The sequence below is a fragment of the Haliaeetus albicilla genome, chromosome 11 (assembly GCF_947461875.1).
Source record: "Haliaeetus albicilla chromosome 11, bHalAlb1.1, whole genome shotgun sequence".
In the NCBI taxonomy this organism is placed as follows: domain Eukaryota; kingdom Metazoa; phylum Chordata; class Aves; order Accipitriformes; family Accipitridae; genus Haliaeetus; species Haliaeetus albicilla.
This window is the reverse complement of record NC_091493.1, coordinates 37,922,718-37,942,969: the sequence shown is the minus strand read 5'-3', so window position 1 is coordinate 37,942,969 and position 20,252 is coordinate 37,922,718. Positions and strand designations below refer to the sequence as shown.

At 46.9% G+C, this 20,252-nt stretch overlaps 1 protein-coding gene across 2 annotated transcripts in view; it reads left to right on the top strand.

The window, feature by feature from the left end:
* The first annotated feature begins 11,010 nt into the window (after positions 1–11,010).
* Positions 11,011–20,252, top strand: part of CTBP2 (C-terminal binding protein 2) — a 141,960-nt gene continuing 132,718 nt past the window's right edge. The window contains exon 1 of one of the 2 annotated variants that reach the window (XM_069797192.1): positions 11,011–11,353. The gene's annotated coding sequence lies outside the window, so the exon portion shown is untranslated. The remainder of the gene's footprint in view (positions 11,354–20,252) is intronic. The other variant, XM_069797191.1, reaches the window with a different exon arrangement.

The window sequence follows — 20,252 nt, the reverse complement described above, 5'->3', positions numbered from 1 at the left end:
CCAATATACTTCTCAGAGGCACAGAGAAAAGTTTATATGGAAACATGTCAGCGCATTCGTGCTTTATAAAACTCCTGTTTGCTTATGCTGCTGAGAGCCAATACAGCTCAAGTGCTGAAGACGGTTCCCCCCTGCTCCCCCTGCATACCTTCCTCGCAGCAAACTGTGTTACCTATCAATTTCCCGGAGAGACACTAAACACCAAAGGTAGCTCCACTACTCGTACACACCTTTTTAAATTTAAAAGTTCTGCTTTTGTGCTGCTGGAGCATGAGTCTAATGTGGCAGAGACTAATTCCAACAGATACAGTCTCCTATTAATGGGTTCGGGTTGCATTTGGCCTTGGGATGCTTTGAAGGGAAGCTCTTTCACCAGGCTGATACGGCGTGCAATTTGGGCACTATCCTTAAGCCTCGCGTGCAAGCACAGCTGAGAGTTGGTTTTACCACCGTACGTAAGTCACCAGGCTGCAGCCAGCCCTGGTAGCCACCCTACAAGCTCCGGTGACCCCGAGGTGGGATGCCTGCGGGCTCTTACCAGGGAGAGGCAGCTGCCGGCTGCTGCCCGTGCGCAGCACAAGACACCGTCCGACGTGAGTGTGAAAGGGCACATGTGTCTTTTCATTCTGAAAAGCACTGGGCATGGCTGGGCTGCTTTACGGCTCCTCTAGCAACAGGCATTCTGTCTTACCTGTTTTCTATTTGCATTGCTGTGAAATGTCAGGACTGGACGGACAAGGAGGGTTGGATGTGGGGTGCTGGGGCGAAAATCTTCAGTGTTAGGTTCTGTGAAAAATTTGGCATCAAGGTCAGTGGTGAGGCATCCGATAGGACTGATGCTCACTAGCTTCCTTGACAAGAATCACTGCGGACTTAGCTCCTATACCTTCAGGTACCTGATTTTTAAATAAGATGGTTCATTACATGAATTAAAATTTCCTTAGAAAACAGCATTAATGACAATTGAAAAATCCTTTTCACATGTCAAATTATTTTAGATGTTATCATTTTGAGCCTGGTTAATCAAAACTTCAGACTGCTTTCCCGAGAAGAGCAGCTGTCTGTATTGCTGCCCGTTTGTGCATATGGTCATGTCAAGACACATGCTTTAGAGAGAGGATTGCAGGGTGGCTGGGCATTCTTTTGGTTTGAGACATCTGTCTGTACCTCAGATATCCACACAAGTACAACTGTACCTCCCAGGGCTCTTCATGGTAGGTACTGTGGATGCACTTACTAAAACCTTTGAGATACAAAGTTATTGCAGCAGAGGCCACACAAGTATGCAAAATGAAAAGAAGGACCTGTCCCAGACGAGGAAGGGTCCCAAACCACACCACAGTCTATAGACACATTTGGTATCTATGACATTTTATCTCAGTGCTATTAACTAAAAAAGTCACTTTGGGGTGTCCTGAGTCTCACCAAGTTCTCTGTCTCTGAACTGCATGGAAGCTGGACTCCAGACTCATTCCTGCATTGCCGATGTGTCAGAGGATGTGTAAGCCAGTGAGACACTCAGGACATCCTGGATCAATTCTTAGTACATTGAATCCATGAAAAACTTGTTGGCCAAGAGGTTGGAGCAGGTAAGAAAGAGAAGGGCAGAGAAGGAGTAGTTGACCAGCAACATCTCCTGTAGCAGCTGTCTCCATTGTGCCAGCCCCTCCGCTCTACTTCTTGCCCACCCCCTCCAAGTGGCAAAGATTTACATCAGATGCCTTCACTGGGGCTGGTTTTGCTCACTTGGGATGAGGCACCAGAGACAAGCAGGGGGAGAAACTTGCTCTTTTTCCCATAACAACGTGCGTTCACTGAAATCTGGAAGTCCACCAAGGCCGTGACCATGCTAACGCTCTGGGCATCCTTGATAACCTTTTACAGATACGCACCTAGGGAAACAGTACTGCTTAGAAGCTGGCTCCATTTGCCTATCATCACCACTGAATACATAGTGCTTGTCAAAACGTGACACAGAAAACAATCAGAAACATCTCTTACTGGAACCTCCCTAAAACCACGGCAGAAGAGCATATGTACAAAAATGCAGGACCCAGGGGAAGGTTGGTTGCATCACGTGCCTCCGCGAAGATGCTGGAACAATCAGGAGCATCCATCCTGTCTCTGTATTTTGGGAGATTTTTTCCTGACCACAGATCCTGGGTATCAGGGTTTCCTGGGGATTTAACGGCAAAGGTTGAAGGCATTTCTCTGGCTGCCCTTTTCTTGAAGTCTAATCAGGAAATAGGAACATAACAGACCAGATTTTCTGTGCCTTTTATCTTTCTCTTTAAAGGACTGGATTCCTATGGCTTATTTATTGATGACAAAAAAGTAAAAATGCTTACTTAGAAACTAAGGACTGGTGTTCACTGCAAAGGTCTGTTGCTTTAATACCATTTCTGTTAAAGCAGGAAAAATCCTTGTGGGGACACAATTCAACTGATAGAAGAAACGCATACACCAGTGCAGCCTGTTCTAATTCGGAAAGTAAAATAAGCAAGATGGTATGGGTGCGTGTTTACGCCAGTATAATTATATCACAGTAGGACTTCCAGGGTGTAACTGTTTCAGTTTAAAAAAAAAAAAAAAAGAAAAAATCATATCTCTAGCTGTCACTGCTATAACAGTAGTACTGTTCTCAGGCGGACTGTCCTTTGCTTCAACGCACACAATCTGGCAATGAGCAGCTTTTGGAAAGATTGGCTGAGATTTGGCTACAGTGCTTTGTTTCAAAATGAAGAAGAGGAGGGGGTGAGTGCAGGTAGCTTTGCTGCTTGTGCCTGGGTGGAATCGCTCCCAAATGCCCGACTGACCTCTAAGCTGATGTCCTTTCTTTGAATTCCCAGTCAGAGATGGTGGCAGTCCCTAACCAGGGATGGTGTCCATCGCAGGAGCCTGTGTTCAGTCCCTCTGGGTTATGTAGATTACAGCGGCAGGTACAAGGCTCACACAGCTCAGGCCCCTTTGTACTGTACCGACACCATATAAATGTCTGGCAATCCATGGGCGCTGCCTTATCTGCATTTACCTCGCTCGGTCTTGAGCTGACACCACGCTTGCTACATCTCTGGTGACCAGAGAGATTTAAGACACAATTGTACTATCAATGAAATGCAACTTTTGCCTTCCAGGCACTTAAATCCTTGGAGGGCCTCGTTTGGGGCTGCACTGCTTCAGTTTTCTGCCAGTAACTTCCTAATTAGCATAAAAACTAAAGACGGGTGCTCTGGTGAATAGGATGCTGGCCGGGGACTGCTGAAACCCAGCTTCTTCTCCCTGACCTACGGAGGGACTTTGTGTGAGTCGCTTCATCTCTTTTCCCCGGTATTTCCTCCGACTCTCTAGCCTGCAGGTGCTCTGGGACTGCGATGATCTTCCCAAGGACAGTCAGTGTAAGAAGGACGAGGTCGGATCTGCTGTCCGGCCCAGCTCCGGTCCGCCTCGCCCCATCTCGTGTCTCCTGTCGGGGTTGCAACGGATGCTTCAGGGCAAACTCTGAGGAACAGCAAGTTTCCCTTCCAGCTTCCAACAACCAGCGGTATGAGGATTCCCTGAACCCAGAGACCGTGTCTAGATGGCCATGTGCAGCGATCACTGATGGACCTGTAGCCCATGAATTTATTTCAGCCCCACTTAACCCACGATATAATTCGGCTCCACAGCATTTTGGCGGCAGGATGTTGTACAATTTAATTTTCTAGTATGAGAAAAAATTCTCATTTTTAAAACCTGATACCTAACTGTGATTCGATACATTCTTGTTTTAAGAACTGTGAATGCTCGTTCCCTATTCTCTTTCCCATACCCTTCAGGGTTTTATAGACATCTGTCATACCCCCTTTGGCCAGCTCTTTTCCAGCCAGATCTCAGCTGATGCCCCAGGCACGACTGTAATTTAAACAGCGAGTGACAGCTAGAATAAGGCGGCCCTGAGTTGGGCCCAGCCTGCTTACAACACGGCGCTGTGGAATACAAGCACACGTGTTTCGCTTCAACTGCCTGTAATGGCCACGCAGGGCGATTACCAGTGTCCCAGCAAACAGCAAATTACCTGGAAGGCCCAGGTCACCCTTTCATTTTGCTACCACACTCTTTTCTATTGACATTATAATGTTAAATCTCCCAATAATTGGCTTACAAAACAAGTAACAAATGCGGAACTAGAGACTGGGAGCTATAGTACTCCCCATTAAGATATTAAAGTATGCTGAAAGCGCAGGCAATTGAAGCAAGCTGGCGTTTATGGAAGGAGAACATTGAGGAAGCCCACAGCAGATAAGGGGGAGGGAGCAGGTAGGGCCCTATGTGTCTTTATCTAATAACTATTTGTTTAGAAACAGCTGGCACATACATCAAATTAGTGCATCCAAATGCCCTTCAAACTTTAAACCAGACAGATTGATTCAAGAACCTTTCATTAAACTTTCCTGGAAAGATTAAACATCAGCCATGTGTTATATGAGCAGAACAATTCTGCTCACATGGCGATGACATTAAGATGTTTTATAGAAGGGGTATACGAATGCATATGCACTCTGTGAGGCTTTTCTCCAGACTTGTAATTCCTTGCTTAAGAATATAAAACAAATAAAATGAAAAAAAAACCCCCAAAAAACCAAACAAACCCAACAGTTCTGCATAACGATTTCACATGCATGCAGAGGGGAAAAAAAACCAGGATTATCGAAAGAGAAATTTCTTGTATGTTTGCATCCTTTTGCTCATGTTTGCAAAGGGAAATGGATTTGAGAATTTCCCACTGCTGTTGAATTCAGTGTCTGTAGTAGGGCAGAAGTAATATGTAGTGCCTCTTTCTAATCATTGATTCAGTTCAAGAGTTCTCAGCATGTAACTCCTTTTCTTTCTCAACGGGAATAAATTTGCCAAGAAGGCATAACACCAACATATTATGAAAAATATCACCCGGCCCCTAAATTTGTGCGATTTTATGAAAATCAGTCAAAATCTATATTTAATTTAATGTGAAGAAAGTACGATACCGAGACCATAGTTACATCACAAAACAACTGTTACTATTGCGATCAATGTACTATTGAATTAAATTGTTTTATATATTGTATTAGAGTATCCCATGCATTTTGCTGGTCTTACAACGCACTTGTTGCTGCAGTGGATGCCAGCGGAGGATTAACGTATTCTGATAACGTCTGTGGGTATCCCATTCCCTGCCGGCAGCCCCTCTGTGATCCCACGCTTGTCTTCCCAACGCAACCATGTCCCTGTATTTAAAACAGAAATATTGAACACCGCTGGAGCCTTTTCTCCCACAGATTCTGAAAAATGCAGCGTCGTGGTTCTGGGAGTGAAAAATCTAATGCCGTAACCTCTGCTGCACGGTGCACCGGAACAGTAATATATTAACACGAGGTCGTAGCCTGACAAATGCTTTTAAGACGGCATAAGCCAGCGCTGCCATAAAACCAGCCCTGCGCTCCCTGCCCTGGCTGCTCCTTCCCACCCGTGTGAGCCTCTCCCCGCGCGAGCAGCGTCTCCCATGCGACTGAAGGCAGAACCAGGTTGGGGAACAGATCCAGCTGAAAATAAGCTTTTTTTTTTTCTTTTTTCTTTTTCTTTCCTTTTTTTTTTCTTTTTTTCCTTCCCTGGGATTAGCGTTCAGCTGGATCCGTTCCCTGATCCACTTCACCTTGCAGCTGCACAAATGCTCGTGCTGGCAGCGGGAGGAGGCAGCGCGGGCTGGGAGCGCATGGCCGGGGCCCAGAGCAGCCAACTGCTTCTTGAGGCACTTGCAGCAGCAGCTGAGCACAAGGCTGCAGAGCAGCTATTTTTTTAATAGGCTCGGTTTTCTTTCAAAATTAGAAAGGACCGAGGGAGTTTCTGCACAGACTGCAAATAACCCGCACTTTTCCAACTAGGAGCTCAAAGTACCCCGTGACCCCGCGGCAGGATGGAACTCGGGATGCGCGAGTCCTCTGGCTGCCTGCAGAGCTGCTCCGGGAGGCAGAGGGAAGGACAGAGGAAAAAGATTCGGGCTCTCAGAGCCCCTAGAGAGCACACACGACCACCCACGTCAGTTTGGGATCAGAGCCTGGAGGACCCAGCACCTCAAATACCAAGGTAGCATCAGTATAAGATAACAAATGAGGGCTATCTCCCCTAAGAAACCCACCTGAAATACTGCCACGGAAGTGGAGAAGCAAAAATACTGGGAAGTAGTATTCCTGTCAACCTCCGAACTGAAAGCTGCCTTGATGGCTTCTTTTTTTCTATGACGAGCAAGATTCCCCATGCTTTTAAACCACAAAAAAAACCCCAGACAAACCCATTCACCCTCTTTTTTCTGGGTTCCCACAGAGAACTTGTGGCATGAATGCGTCCTTTTCATTTACATTAAGTTAAATACTGTTACGGTAGGAAACTCTGGGTCTGTAGAGCAAACCTGTTAAACGTGTAAAAAATAATGTTACAGTAATTAAATACTAAAAACTGATCCTAAAATAGAGGTGGGGAGGGGAGTTGCTGATCTAATAAAGATCATATACTGCCTTCAGGAGCAATTTTTTTCTACCGGTGCAACCCTTCACACCAGATGACATCCTTATGGTAAATGATACAAAAAGGGATCTGAACCACTGTCTTAATGAACTTACTTTTCCAAGACTGATACCAAATGTTGGATTTTTGACTTCTTAGTAGAAGGAATTGTGCTCGATGGCGCTTGTATACCCGTGTCAGTCTGGTGTGAGATCAAAACTATAAGAAAAACAACCCGTCTTCTAAATGCTTAGTTACAAAACAGTTTACCAAATATGTTTTGGAACAAATTCATCCCTGCTTTGCATCAATTACAACAGTGAAATGAAGGACGTGTTTCTCTTAACGCATTTTAAAGTTAAACTAGAGTACTAATATTAAAAGCGGATTATGCAGTAAAATAAACCAATTAATTTCTCCAGGCTCCAAATTTGCACTCACAAAAATCTTTACAGAAAATTCCTTAACGTATCCATATTCGTGCTTATTGTACCGGTATTAGAGACAGTTAAACCAAACTCTAGGCTTACGTTTCTAGCTCAATAGAAACTGTAGAAAATGAACATTTGCTGCCACCGATTTGTAAAAAACACATGAGCACCTTCTTAAACATAGATGATTATTTTAATGAATATCCATTATAAACTAGCCAACAGGTCTGTTCAAAACCAGTTACATTTTAAAAACTGGTAAAATATAAATGGGATATTGACATCGGTGCTGGATATGTGGCGTTACTCAACATACGAATTTCATTTCTAATGATCAAACATGGTCTCTGGCTCGGAAGGATCTAAGCAGGATTTGTGTCTGCCTGTTCCTACATAGCACTGAGTAACTAAGTTGCACAAACACTTGGAGCAGTAAAATAACTGGTCTATTCTAGTCAACAGATACTCACTCTAAATCTGCAGAGAGAGATGCATGCGCTTAAATTTATGCACTGAGAGTCATCCAGCTGAAGTCACTCTGACTCCTCGCGCTACATAAAAGCTATGCAGGAGCATCGTCTTTGCAGGATCAAGGCCCATATTTGCATCTGCAAATCAACCTCTTTATGAAAACCAGATTGTAAATTTAATTTTTTTTTTTTTTTGTTAGTTCCTTGCAAGGTCTTGAGACATACCAGTGTAGCAGGAGGTGCTGCACTCAGGCTGACGTGTCAGTGAAGTGTAGAGGGAAAGTGTGATTGTGCTCTCGGTTGATGGAGTGCCTCGTGTGACGTGCATTCAGCTGCTTGGAAGCCAGCATGTGGGTCAGGAAACAATATTTGAACATCACCGTTTTCCTGAATCCACTGCTAATAAAAACCAAGTTATTCACAAGAGAAGCATGTAATCCCTTACTAAAAATAATGACAAATTCATCAAATATAACTATTATAGACACAGGGGCTACAGACTTTCTGCTATATTTTAGTAAGTAGTTAAGCTGCAACACTGGATGAGCCCAGTGAGTACCGCAGTTAATTAGCAGCAGGGAGGAGCATTATTTCGGCAAGCAAGGTGAACCCTGGCTGGCAGGGAAAAGGGGTGCCAGGTAAACCTTGCAGCCCCAACACCTGGTTCCCATATTGGAAGGACACGTAAGAAGTGCATTTTTTAAAGTTCATTTGATTTCACAGAAAAATGATGCTGGGAGGGCTTGGTTTCTGAATGGTGCCGGTAACTTTTCAGTATGGCTACCCATAGGTTAAAATAAATAGAAGAGAAGAACAGCTTGATTTTGCTTTGCTTTGCAAGCACCTCTCATAAACTAAGTTTTCAGGACTATTCTTCTCCTAGCAGGGATTATCTGCACAACCACCCTCAATTACTCCTCAAGGATGGGAGCCTCAGTCTTTTAATATACAGTTAGAGATGTTGTGGAGAATCCGCCTTTCAGATAACAGCCTACTGCCTGAAACATCTGTCCAGAAAGTGGATAAAATACAGAAATAATCTGGAGGAGAGAGGCCAGAAGAGAGAGGTCTGCTCCGTGCCTGCCCGGGCAGCAGGACGATCCTTTTCCTTTGGCTCTTAACGTCTTTCCCTTGCCCCAAAATTGCTGCTCCCGAGCTCTGGGAAGCCGAAACGCCCCACTCCAAGCACGTGCTGAATTTTGCACAAACCAGTGAGATACTGGAGGAGTTGAAGCTCCCTCAAGGTCGGTTAGCAGCTGAATGGAAGTTTTAAAAGCTTCAATTTGAAGTTAAAGACCTGTTGTTTCAGGCTCCCCACCGAACCTACCGTGTATCTTCTTTCCTAGCATCTGATTACAAAGGCTGTTTCACACTTGATAAATGTTCGATCGCAATCCAAATAGTTTGAAGAAAAATCCACATGCGTGAGGATTGCCCCCTGCTAAACCTGAAGATGTTTGCTTCAGAGCCTTCTCCTTTACAATCCGTAATCTAATTGCTCCGGTAATGATATAATTATTTGTGTCTTTGGCCTCAACGTATGTCACTTACTTTGTTTGTATCATGAATTCAACGTTATGTATTAGAAGCAATTACCGTTTTCCTGTCCCACGCCCCCACACATTGCATACGTAATGTTTAACAAAGCAAATCGTCTAAAGCAAAGAGCGATGGTGGTTGTGGTTTAAAAAAATCACCGCTGAAATGCCACGGGCAAGTCCTCAGTTGGTGCAAATTGCTGTTACTCATTGCGGCCCAAGTTCCGTGTGCTAAGGAGATGCCCATAATATTTTGACAGTTCGCAGTGTTGATAATGATGGAAATCCAAGAAATCTCGGTAATACGGGAGACTCTGATTTTCATGGTGAGGTTTCCTGCAGGCAGGCGGGGTTTTCTTTTCAGAGGGACTTTTGCCAAAGGGAAGAGTGCAGGATTAGATGCATCTTCCAGCCGAAAGCTGCTAAATTTTGCTAAAATCTACTTGGAGGTGCCCGGCTGTACCCTGCGGCGTGCAAGGCCTGGGTATCACGGGGTGGCCACAGCTGCGGCCATCTCGGCACCTCCGCCATGGGGAACCCCGGGGAGCTGAGGCTGCGCGAGGCTTTAACTTCTGCGGGACAGAGGCAGCAGCTCCTGGCAGCAGGTGCTCGGAGGACAAATGATGGACACGGTGTAAACATCCAGCGAGGGTCTGAAACATGCTTTTAGGAGAATCAAGATCTTCGGGCTCTTCACCGTGTAATTTCACCCGCAAAAACTGAGGCTGGCTTATTAATTTTGGTGGACAATTGATCTGGTTCAAGGGTTTGATTTGACTAGAGAAGGAATGTGCTTTTTCCCAGGCTGATGGAGAAGCACGGGATATATGTAATGCAGAAGGCTCGATGATTATACAACAAAAAGATGGGATCACCACCTGCCCACATTCTTGTGATAAGCAGATGAAGAACGTCTGTCAAAACATTAATTCCCAAATCTATGGGGGTAACGTGGAATACAAATACAAATAAACGCACGTCGGAGCGCGCTCTGGTTATCTCGCCTTCAGCCGAATGCCCCGGCGTGACGATACGATCGTCACATCAAATTGGGCGCTCGGCAGGGATGGATGCGTCAGTCCCACCGTTTTTAAAGATGTCAACGGTGGGGGCCGAGCGCGCCTTGCCGGCCTTTCTTCCCCGGCCTCACGACATCACTTTCCAACCCCACGCAGGGCGAGGACGGACACGATATAATAATTGCACGCTCAAGCGGAGGGATGACGGCGATACAAAGAGGCGTGGGGCACAGGCCGGACTTCGGTACCTGATCCCGTGGGTGCTGGGTGTCCCCACACCCCCGCTAGCGCTCCCCAGACCTGGCAATGCCAGCCTGGATGCGACCGGGACGTGGAAGGGGGGGACACACACGGACACATACACGAGTGGGGGGGGAGAAGCGCAGAAGCCCCGCGGGCGCGTTGAGCGCGGGTGGCCGAACAAAGGCGGCGGTCTGCCGGCCCTACACGCCGCCCCCCCCTCCCAAACCCACCCACAATCCCCCCCCCCCGGGTCGCCACCGAGCGCAACAGGCACCGCGGCCCCGCGGAGCCCCTTCCCCGCCCCGCGGAACCCCTTCCCCGCGGGTGCGCTCGGGGCGGCCCGGTCCCGTTCCCTCTGTCTGTCCGTGTGTGTGTGTGTGTGTGTGTGTGTGTGTGTCCGTCCCCCGATTCCCCCCCCCCCCCCCGCCCCTTCCTCGCTGCGTCTGTTTGTACTTTAGCTGATCCACTAATCCCCCGAGAGAGCCTATTTGTAGTGAAGAGTATCTATAGGGGGCGAGGCTGGTCCATGTGGGTTTGTGTCATTGGTTTGCAAGGAGAGACCCCGCCTATTGCCCAAAAAAAAAAAAAAAAAAAAAAAAAAAAAAAAAAGAAGACGGAAAAAAAAAAAAAAAGGCACTGAGAGCCCCTACCTCTCCCTCCGCTCACCCAGCTCGGCGAGGGGGAGAGTGCGCTCCGCCCAGCACCGCCCGGGCACTTCCCCCCACCCTTTTCTGGCTTAAAAAAAAAAAAAAAAGAGGGGTAAAAAACAAAACAGAGGGGGGAGAAAAAAAAGAAAAAGGAGGGAAAAAAAAAACCCCAACCAACGACCCTCCCCCCCAAGTTGCAATTAGCATCCTCCCCGCTGCTGCTGGGCTCCGCGGCGGGGCTCCGCTGCCCCCGTCCGCTCCCGGCGCGGCGGCGGGCGGAGCAGGAGAGCGGAGAAGAGGGGGGGGGGAAGGATTAAGTTGGGGTTTTTTTTCTTTTTTTTTCTTTTTTTTTTTTTTGTGCGGTGTGCGAGCTGGTGGCGTTTTTAAGGTGGATCTCCGACAAGCAGAGCCCGGCGGTGGTGGATGCGGGGAAGGGGATGCGGAGCTGAAGAGCGGTGCGGGGGCTGCCGGCGGCCGGGCCGGGAGCAGGTAAAACGGGACGGGGGTGGGTTATAGGGGGGGTGGTGAGGGTGTCTATGGGGGGGGCAAAGGGGGGGGGGGAACGGCGTCCGGGTGCTGTCGCCTGGGCTGCGCTACGCGAAGGACAAGGGAAGGCGAGGACATCTTTGCTTCGATGTCCCCCGTGCGATGGGGATGGAGGAGGAAAAGGAAAGAAGGGGGGGGGGTGTAGGGGAGGAGGAGGGGGGGTGTATTGTGTGCGGGGGGGGGCTGTTGATGGTGGTGGGAGCCCGGCCGCGCAAGTTACGCGGGTGCCGGGCTGGCGCGGAGCTTGGGGTTGGAAGTGGGAAATCTTTTGTTGTGGCGGGCCCCGCATTGTTTACTTAGTACCGAGCAGCCGCCGACAACATCTGCCGGGGGATTAACGGGGCGGCGGCAGGAAAGTTTGGGGAAGGGGAAACCCCCGGAGCGGCCGCCAGCTCCGCGTCCCACGGCCGCCGCGTCCGCGGCGGCCGTGGGACGCGGAGCAGGCGGCCGCGATCCGTTGTGTTGTGGCTTTTTAAAAAAAAAAAAAAAAAATTAAATTTTTTTTTTTAAATATTTTTACTCTTTTCCATTTTAATTTTTTTCATTATTAGTAGTTTCTTTCGGCTAAAGAACCGCACTCGCCCCCCTTCAATCACTTAGCAACTCTCCGGGCTTAACCCCGCCGTGCCGGGTGTCCGCAGGGCAGGGCGGTACACGGGCCGCGCTTCGCTCCTTCCCCCCCTAGAGCCTACACCCCAGACTTAATTTCTCCAATATTTATGTATTATCTTATCCCCCCCCCTTCCCCGGTTTGAAAATTTTAAACCCTCCCCCGATACAACCGGCAAGCAAAATTAAAGGAGCTGCGCGGGTGCGCGGATTTACGCGTGTTGTTCTTTTTCACCAAAAAAAAAAAAAAAAAAAAAAATTTACACCACCCACCCACCCCAACTTGCTGGACTTGCAGAGGGGGAAAGAATAGCCTTTTGTCCTGCCGAGGGACGTGCCCCTAAGGTAAATCCTGGCTGGGGCTTAGCGCTTGGTACTTTGCCGGGTCCCATGGCTCTGCCTGGCTGTGCTAGGGAGGAGGAAAGTGGGAGATGGAGATCTCAAAGTAGTAGAAGTAATTTCTTCTTTCAGCTACACTTCTCTGCTGCCTTTGAATTGCCTGCAATGAATGTACGTAGCTCTAATTGAAGTACTTTAATCATTCACACTTGATTAAGTATACCGTGACCAGAGGAGAGGAGTACACACGGCTCCCTAGAACGTGAGGGATGGTATGACATTTTAATCCCGTGTTTTAAAAAACATTAGTGAAGCAGGAAAAACGATAGCCGGTGACGGTTAGGTATAATGGACCGTTGTTTTCATACAGATGGTGGCTTACCGACGGGAATGAAATTGCAGTTATTGCAGATATTTAGGTGGCGGGGGGGGGGGGGAAGCACATACTTTTCAGTTTGTTTAAGCACAGTGAAGAAAATAATGATAGACGAGATGCCTGGTGACAAAATGCTTTTGTTCCTGTTTCCATCAGTGCATAAGGGCGCCGACCTGCTTTAGCATTCTTTAAAGGTCTCTTTACCAAGGAAAATTGAAGACGGTCTCATTATAGGCGAGTGTGTTCAGAATACTATGAGGTATTTATGAATTCAGAGGCGATTGTTGAATCGCAGACATTTCAATTACGCATCCTGTAGTAAAAAAAAAAAAAAAAATTATTTGTGGCGATGTGTTCTGTAATCTGTTATTAACATAAAGCTGATTTGTGCTCGAGCTCCGGAGCTGGCCGAGGGAGTGGGTTCGTCCACGGGGCTCGAATCTTAAACAAAGATTTGTATTCTTCGCCTCACAAAACTTTCTGCTGCAGGGGCAGCCTGAAGTTCCTATAAAAGCGATTGTTCGGGAAACGTCAGCTATCGTCAGTATTTTTCTGGAAAATCTGGCGTTGTGAATGCAGGGCGGTATTTTTAGAAAGGAGCTTTTTATTTTTGGACGCGTTTGGGAAACCCACCTGTTAGTCATTAGCAGGGAGCGGGGACAGAGGTTCACTTTCATCGTTAGCGAACCTGGGTGCATCTGGGGGCTGCAGGCAGTTATTCCCTTCACCTGAGCTCTTCCACTCGTGGACAACCAAAGTATCATTCACTTTAAAAGTCATAACCCAGCATGTCTAAAACTGAAGAGAAGATAAGATAGTTTAGCCAGAGCGGTGAAAAGCTCCTGTGTTTTGAAATGCAGATTGCCTGAGTGTTTGACTTTTCATTTTTCCCCTAGAACTTCAGACCCAGATGCTTCCTCAGTCCAGAGTTCTATTGTCAACTTCATAGCCTACAAATTGGAGATGATGTTTTCTTGTGGTCAGCTTCCCCTGGTTTTAAGGTAGTTTTCTTCCTGGCCCAGGCTGTTCGGGATTCCCGCGGTTTGGCTGGCCGGGGCGGCTCCGGACTGTGATGCCCCGCAGAGCTGCAGCCCCACAGCCCTGATTGCTGACAGCTCCCTCTTATCCCAACCTGCTTTTCGAGGGCAAAGTTGTTGCCCTTTTCCACTTTTGCTCTTCCTAGATGGAAAACGTTCAAAGGAATTTCCTCATAGCAAAAACTGTAGCACAGACTGTCATCTTTTAACGCTCTTGTTTCAGTACAGAGACTTGTCCAGTGATAATCTTCCTCGTATCAGGGAAAACATCAGCCTCAAAGTATGAGGTCGCAGGCACGAGGTGGAAGTAGCGTACTGAAATCTTTGGCCAGGAAAGTTGATTTATTCAACAGGCTGGCAGCAATTCAAATAAAACTTCTTCAATTCAGCTCACTCTGGTAAGAATAGGTACTTTAAGGAAAAAACTCCCCGAATTTGGGTTTGCCCAAGCTTTTGGAAAAGGTAGGTTAATTTTCACTGGTTTTTTGGTGCTGTTTACTAGCTGTGGGAATTGAAAGTGGCTTCGTGTTTAAGTGGAAGAAATGGAAAAGCTTCTCTAAACACAGCACTGGCAATTTGCAAGGGTTTTGTTAAAATCTGGTGGATGGATGATGCTGTCTTAAAAAATCTGATAGGTGTCATATTTACTCCTCACATCAGATCTAGCAAGTATTACTTTCTTTGCTTGATACTCCGGCTGTAGTAAGTTAAAGAAGTGGAGAGTGGAGCTGCTGGTAAAGAGCTTTTCAGACTGGGGTGATTACACCTGCCCTAGAAATTCGGGATTTTTCAGAGTATGGGGACCCTTTGCCCCCAGCAGTTTCCCTCCCGCCAGATCTGTTTGCAGCTTCCCCCTCCCTCAGTAAAATCACGCTTTTTTGTATGTTTGGTTATTCCGCAGAGCTTGAGAACAGCACCCTGAGCCAGTCTCCTAGCTCTTGGGGTTTGGATACAACAGAGAGTAAGGAAATGTGATATGGATCTTAGTAATTTTTATATTTGTTCTCCTGCTCCAATAGGAGTCACAATTTTGTCGTAAGAAGGATAAAGCCCTGAAATATCTTTTATTTCCTCGGCACAGCCCACTTAACTCTTAAAATGAAAATTATTCTTGCGCTAAGTATATTTAGATTATAGGCCCTTACCGGAGGAGTGGCATCAGGGCTCACAGGCGAGTGCAGGGGGGAGTGCGGGGTGGTTGTTGGGGTCCCCTCTTGCAGGGAACGCTGAAACTTTGGAGGGGAGGTTTTGGCACGTCACCGCTGGTTTCGCTCTTGACTGGGACAACACAAATGTTTTAGACAGGAATTGGCGTTTTCTCCACCGCTGTACGTGATGGTGAAAGATGCGATTCCAAAATGGACTTTGTCATGCCCACGTGCACCTGGGCCAACTGTCGTTCCTTCTCCCGTGTTCCCATGGTTCGTTGTTTTGTTCCTTCTCCTTTGCCAGAGGAAGTAAAATAAAGATAAGTTTTAGGTGAAAGGATGAAAAATGCCGTGACTGTCCTTTGCCCCAGCGAGGGCACGCAGACCAAACCTTCTCATTATGCCGTGCATATCTTCTCCTTCTGCTCAGCCCCATCGTGGTGAGGAGTCTGGGATCTTTGGCATTTTACAGAGTACTAGGAAGGCCCCGGATTACATTTTCTCTGAAGTCAGTAGGAGTTTTTTGGTAACAGAGCACTGAAGAATCAGTTCTTATTTATTTAGTTCTACAATGACCAATGAAGCTTAATGAATGTGCACTCCTCTTTTGTGCACCCTGAACCCTAATGATTTCTTAAAAACCAGGAATTGTTTTCACAGGACTAAACATCGGGAGGTTTTGAATTATTTTTTGTTTCTCCTCTCTGAGGTGGTAATGCTGGCGGGATGTCGCATTTGGGAAACATGATGGTGAGATTGCAAAGAGAAAGGTGAAGACTTCTTGTTCGGAAAAGAGGTACTGGACTGTTAGGAAGCAGAAATCCCATTTTGTCACCTCTGTCTTCAAGGCAAGAGGGGCCTGAGTCCAAATTTGCTCCAATCTCACCTAGATTTCATGCCCTGTTTGAACTTTGTGGGTTGAGACTGCAAGAGAATCCCTGCTGCACTGGCTTTGGGGTTCGCTTTGGTCGGTTGGGTTTGTTGTACTTGGTCGGGTGAGGGGGGAGCATGGTGATGCTGTGTGGGAAGAGCTTGGTGGTCCTGCTGGCAAAGTTGGTGGTGGTTTTTTTGCTCTGTAATGATTTGTTAGTGCCTGTGTTATATTCTTTGTGGCTTCCATGGGATTATTAAAAAGAAATACAGCTGGAATAGTTGGAGGGGAAAAACGCCTGGTGGAACCAGAGTGGCCTGATCATTAGCACCGGCTTTGATGGACCCGTCAACCCCTCACGGAGGTAATCAGTGCTGCTGTGTGGCAAGGTTGCCCGCTTCTGGGATTTTTATGGTGCTTTTAGCCCATCCTGAAGGTCCAACCAGGAGCAGAGCCCTCTCCAGGGGGATGCTGGAGGCTTGTCCCTGCTCTGCGGTTTTGCAGGAGAGGACAGCCCCCGGGACGCCTTCACCTTTAAGGGTCCCCCTGCTCCACAGCTGACTGGAGCTGCGTGCGCTTGCATTACATGGTTATTTTTGATAATTCTGCCTTGTTTTTCAAATGCGTGGTCTTCTGGGTGGGTCACGGTAGGCGTCTTGATAGGCTTCCATAAAGTCCCATCTGTTCTGGGACTTTACTGTAAAATGCAAATAAAACACAAGTTACTCAAATAAATCAGTAGTAGATTTTAATTATTAATGACTTGCTCCTCCGACCTTACCTGGCAGTAATTTCGTGTATACTTTAAGCCAATAAAAACCAGTGGCCCTGCTGAAAGTAACTGCCCTGCTTACTTCTGGGCTTCTGCCCATCCCTCCCGCCAGAAGTAAGCTTTACATGGTTAAACCAACCTGCTTAGTTGTTGAATTTTGGGCTCTGCTTCGCCCAGGCCCTCTCCCTAATCCCCACCAACAGTCCGAGCAGCGTGAGATTAGGAAGGACCTTTGCCGCCACGGTGGCCAAATCAAGGTTGACCAAATCACACCCTTTTTCGGACCCAGGCGCAGAAAGCGCAGGGTACCTTGGTGGTGAGTTTTTTGCAGAGATGCTGGTAAGAACCTCGCTGAATTGATTTGTCACACGAGGACCACCGCAGTTGCTCCCGTGTACATTAACTTGTGTAGTGTTGTCAAATACTCAGCCACTATTTCTTTGCAACAACGCATACCAATTATTACTTAAATAGACCCCTGAAGCACAGTGCGGAGGGAGAATGTGTGGATTAGAGACATAATATTTACAAGGAGCCAAGTCTTTAATGAGACCAGGAATAATGCAGATGGATTCTCTGTTGCTAAATATAATAGATATGTAATGGATGCTGCCTATCATTTTTTTTTAGCGACCCGTTCACTTTGGAAAAAGAGTAACTTCTGTGCTGCGGAGGTTGGCAAAGAATTGTAGGATATTCCAAAATTAGCCTGGCTTTTGGTTATTATTGTAATAACTCTAATGTATGGCTCTGCAAGGTATAAGCGACCCTGGCTGGGAGTATGGTTGAGCCCCTTTGAAATGCTGGTGGGCTTTGGGAAAAACGATGGGTGTACAAAGAGTGCAGGATCGGCCCCAAAAGAGGCAGAGGGAGGAGATAGAGATCCATTAGGTTCCACACAGCTGATGCACTGGTGGAACTGATAGCATCATCATTAGCACAGAAAATAAACAAAACCAACAATTAATCACACGGCTGGCTCCTGTGCAGGTGTCGCGCCGTGGGGTGCGATGAGCTTTGCAGGTCCTCAGCCTGCCTTTATGGATATTCCAGTTTATGTTTAGGGGAAGCCACCGTGTCACGGTCCCTCCCTTCTCAATAAACAATTCCCTTTTGGCCTCGCTTGCACTTGCCGGTGTGAGCACGGCGGCAGCGCCGTCATCGAGGGGCTCTCCCGGCTTTCCTGCATCTTTTCTGTTACAGCATCCCAGGCGTGCGTGCTGACATCCACTACGGTACCTGGCTGAGGCTCCCCCAGGGTGCGAGGTCTCCGTGAGCACCTCATTTCTCTGCGGATGATGTACTAGGAATGCTTTGGGCATAAGGAGCTTGTAGTTTATGTTCCAGATAAAGCTTTTAATTAAAAATTGGCCTTCTGCAGGCCCCTTTGAATAACTGTGTCTTGGCTTTCCTCGTCAACTCTCCTCCTTGGTTTTATCAGCGTACCCTTTAGTTTCATGACGATAAATGGGAGGTTGGGGGAATGTCCTTTGTTTGCATTAGCCGGAGGGAAAACCCTGTAAATTCCCCTTTAAAAGTGTGCTAGGCCAAATATAAGAGATGGTAGTGGTACCTGTAGAGCTGTCATAAAGTGTCCACTTTTTAGTATCTTTATGCTGAAAACCACGTTTGGCATGAGAGGGGACGTTGGAAGAAATCAGCAATTTAGGTGAAGTAGTTAGGCTAAATACCAGACGTTACACTTAAAAGTTGAGAGACTTGAGCTTTGCTGTAATTAGTTGTGGATGAAATTAATTTCAATTCAATATACGGAAAAAAACCCCTTTCCATCAGCTTTCATGATTTTGCAGTTATCTAAAGTTTCATGATCCCGCAGGACAAGCTCGTGTAAGTTTTATATTTGCTACTTGTCTAAGCTAGTAGCTCTTTTTATACAAAATGGTACGGTGCAACATTCGAGCCTGGAGTTAGGGTATCCAGAAGTTCAGTACTGGAATACCTATGCTAACTTCAACTTTTACCCTTTGCTAATAACAGCAGAGTTTCTCAGAAGAAATACCTATTCTAGCTATTCTCCATTCCTAGAAGGAAACAAAATTTTTTAATATGCTGTAATATTATTCCTGGGTGAAGCACCAGGATGCCCGTGTGGCTGGTAGCCCCGTGGCCAGGGTCAGGCAGGGCTGTGGTGTGCCGCGAGCGCAGCCGCGTCAGGGCATCCAAAGCAGCAGTGCCTGTTGCTTTTTCAGGCAACTCTGTATTATTCTGACATATTTTTCCCATCTGTAAAGTTTGAGGAGCAGAAAGCGTAGATCTGTATCTCTCTCTCTGGACAGCAAAAGCTGTGAGCATTAGAAAGAAGCAGCACAGAGCGATTTGGGGAGACAAAGTGCAATTTTAGTTTTGTCTAGCCAAAAGTTCAACATATTTCTTGCATTTGTGCTTTCTTGGAGGTGACCCAACTTCACTAAGTACTAGTTCCAGCCTTGCTTGGAGTATGAAATCTCACTCACATTTAGCCCCAGGCAGTCAGGTTGCGGCCAGTGACTTTTGTTGCGCTTGTTTCTGAAAAAATTTTAGTTGACTGATGTATCAGAAGGAAGAATCTGGCCAAGCGGGTCTCTGCTTGCCTGCTTTACCTTCAGCCATCACCCTTCCAGCCCAGGCTGCTTAAGGTGCTGGGAGCTGAAATGGGATGCACAGCCCTTACGATACGGTTAACGTTGAACAGCCGAGTGCCTGAGAGGGGAATTGATAGCGGAGAGTAGAAATCAAAGCTTGAGGAGAGAGGCAAAGGGATGCAGACAGAAGCTGCGGCTGGTAGTGATGAGAACAACCAACGGTTTCTGTAAAGTATTAGAAATAAAACTAAGTTACTAGGTGACGTTAATAGAAAAGACAAAAATATTACACTTTGGGGGGGCAGAAAAAGTAATGGCATGTTTAGACCCCCGTTGTGATTGTGGTAGACGTGAATGTTAAACAGCCACTGCTTTAGTCAGACCTTTGTACGTCAGCCCTGGTGTCTCTCATTGAAGAGGTTTACGGAGTAAACTGAGCCAGTAATGCGTATTTTTTACTAAGTCTTGAAATACTGGAGTATTCCCTGCGAACCATAGCAATGCTTATGTTGTATTATTATAGGAAAGCTGTAAGCGGGCCAGGCTGAGTAACACAGACCTGTCAGCTTGACGTGAGTCCTGGGCAAACGATGCGAGTCGGTGGTAGGGGACTTGTTTAATGAAGGAGGGAAGGATGGTGATGCATTCAGTCTCCATCAGCCTGAGTTTAGGGGCAGCACATCCTGTCAAACTAATTTTTCTTTTTTTCATTTAGAAAGCTCATTGATGGGATTGGTAAAGGTAGCTGCGGGGATTTTAAAATTCAGCAAGAAATGCAGCTTGGTACAGCACCGCTGTTGTGGCTGGGGATGTGCAGAAGAGTGACTGGCGGAGACCCAGCAGACTGTCAGCTCCCAAAATACAGTTGTAAAATCAGAAGTAATTTCCAAACATCCGTTTCTAGCAGCCTCTCTGAGCGCTCGGTTTTGTCCTTACGCTGCCTAACGTGTTTGTGAGCAACCCGTGATAAGGCAGAGAGTCACCGTTGCTAAAGCTTGAAATGTCACTAAGATTGGCAGAGTGGTAAATAATGAAAAGGAATGACCGCTGGTAAAAGCAATTTGTACTGCTTGGATACAAGCAGGTAATATTTCTCAGGTGGCCAACT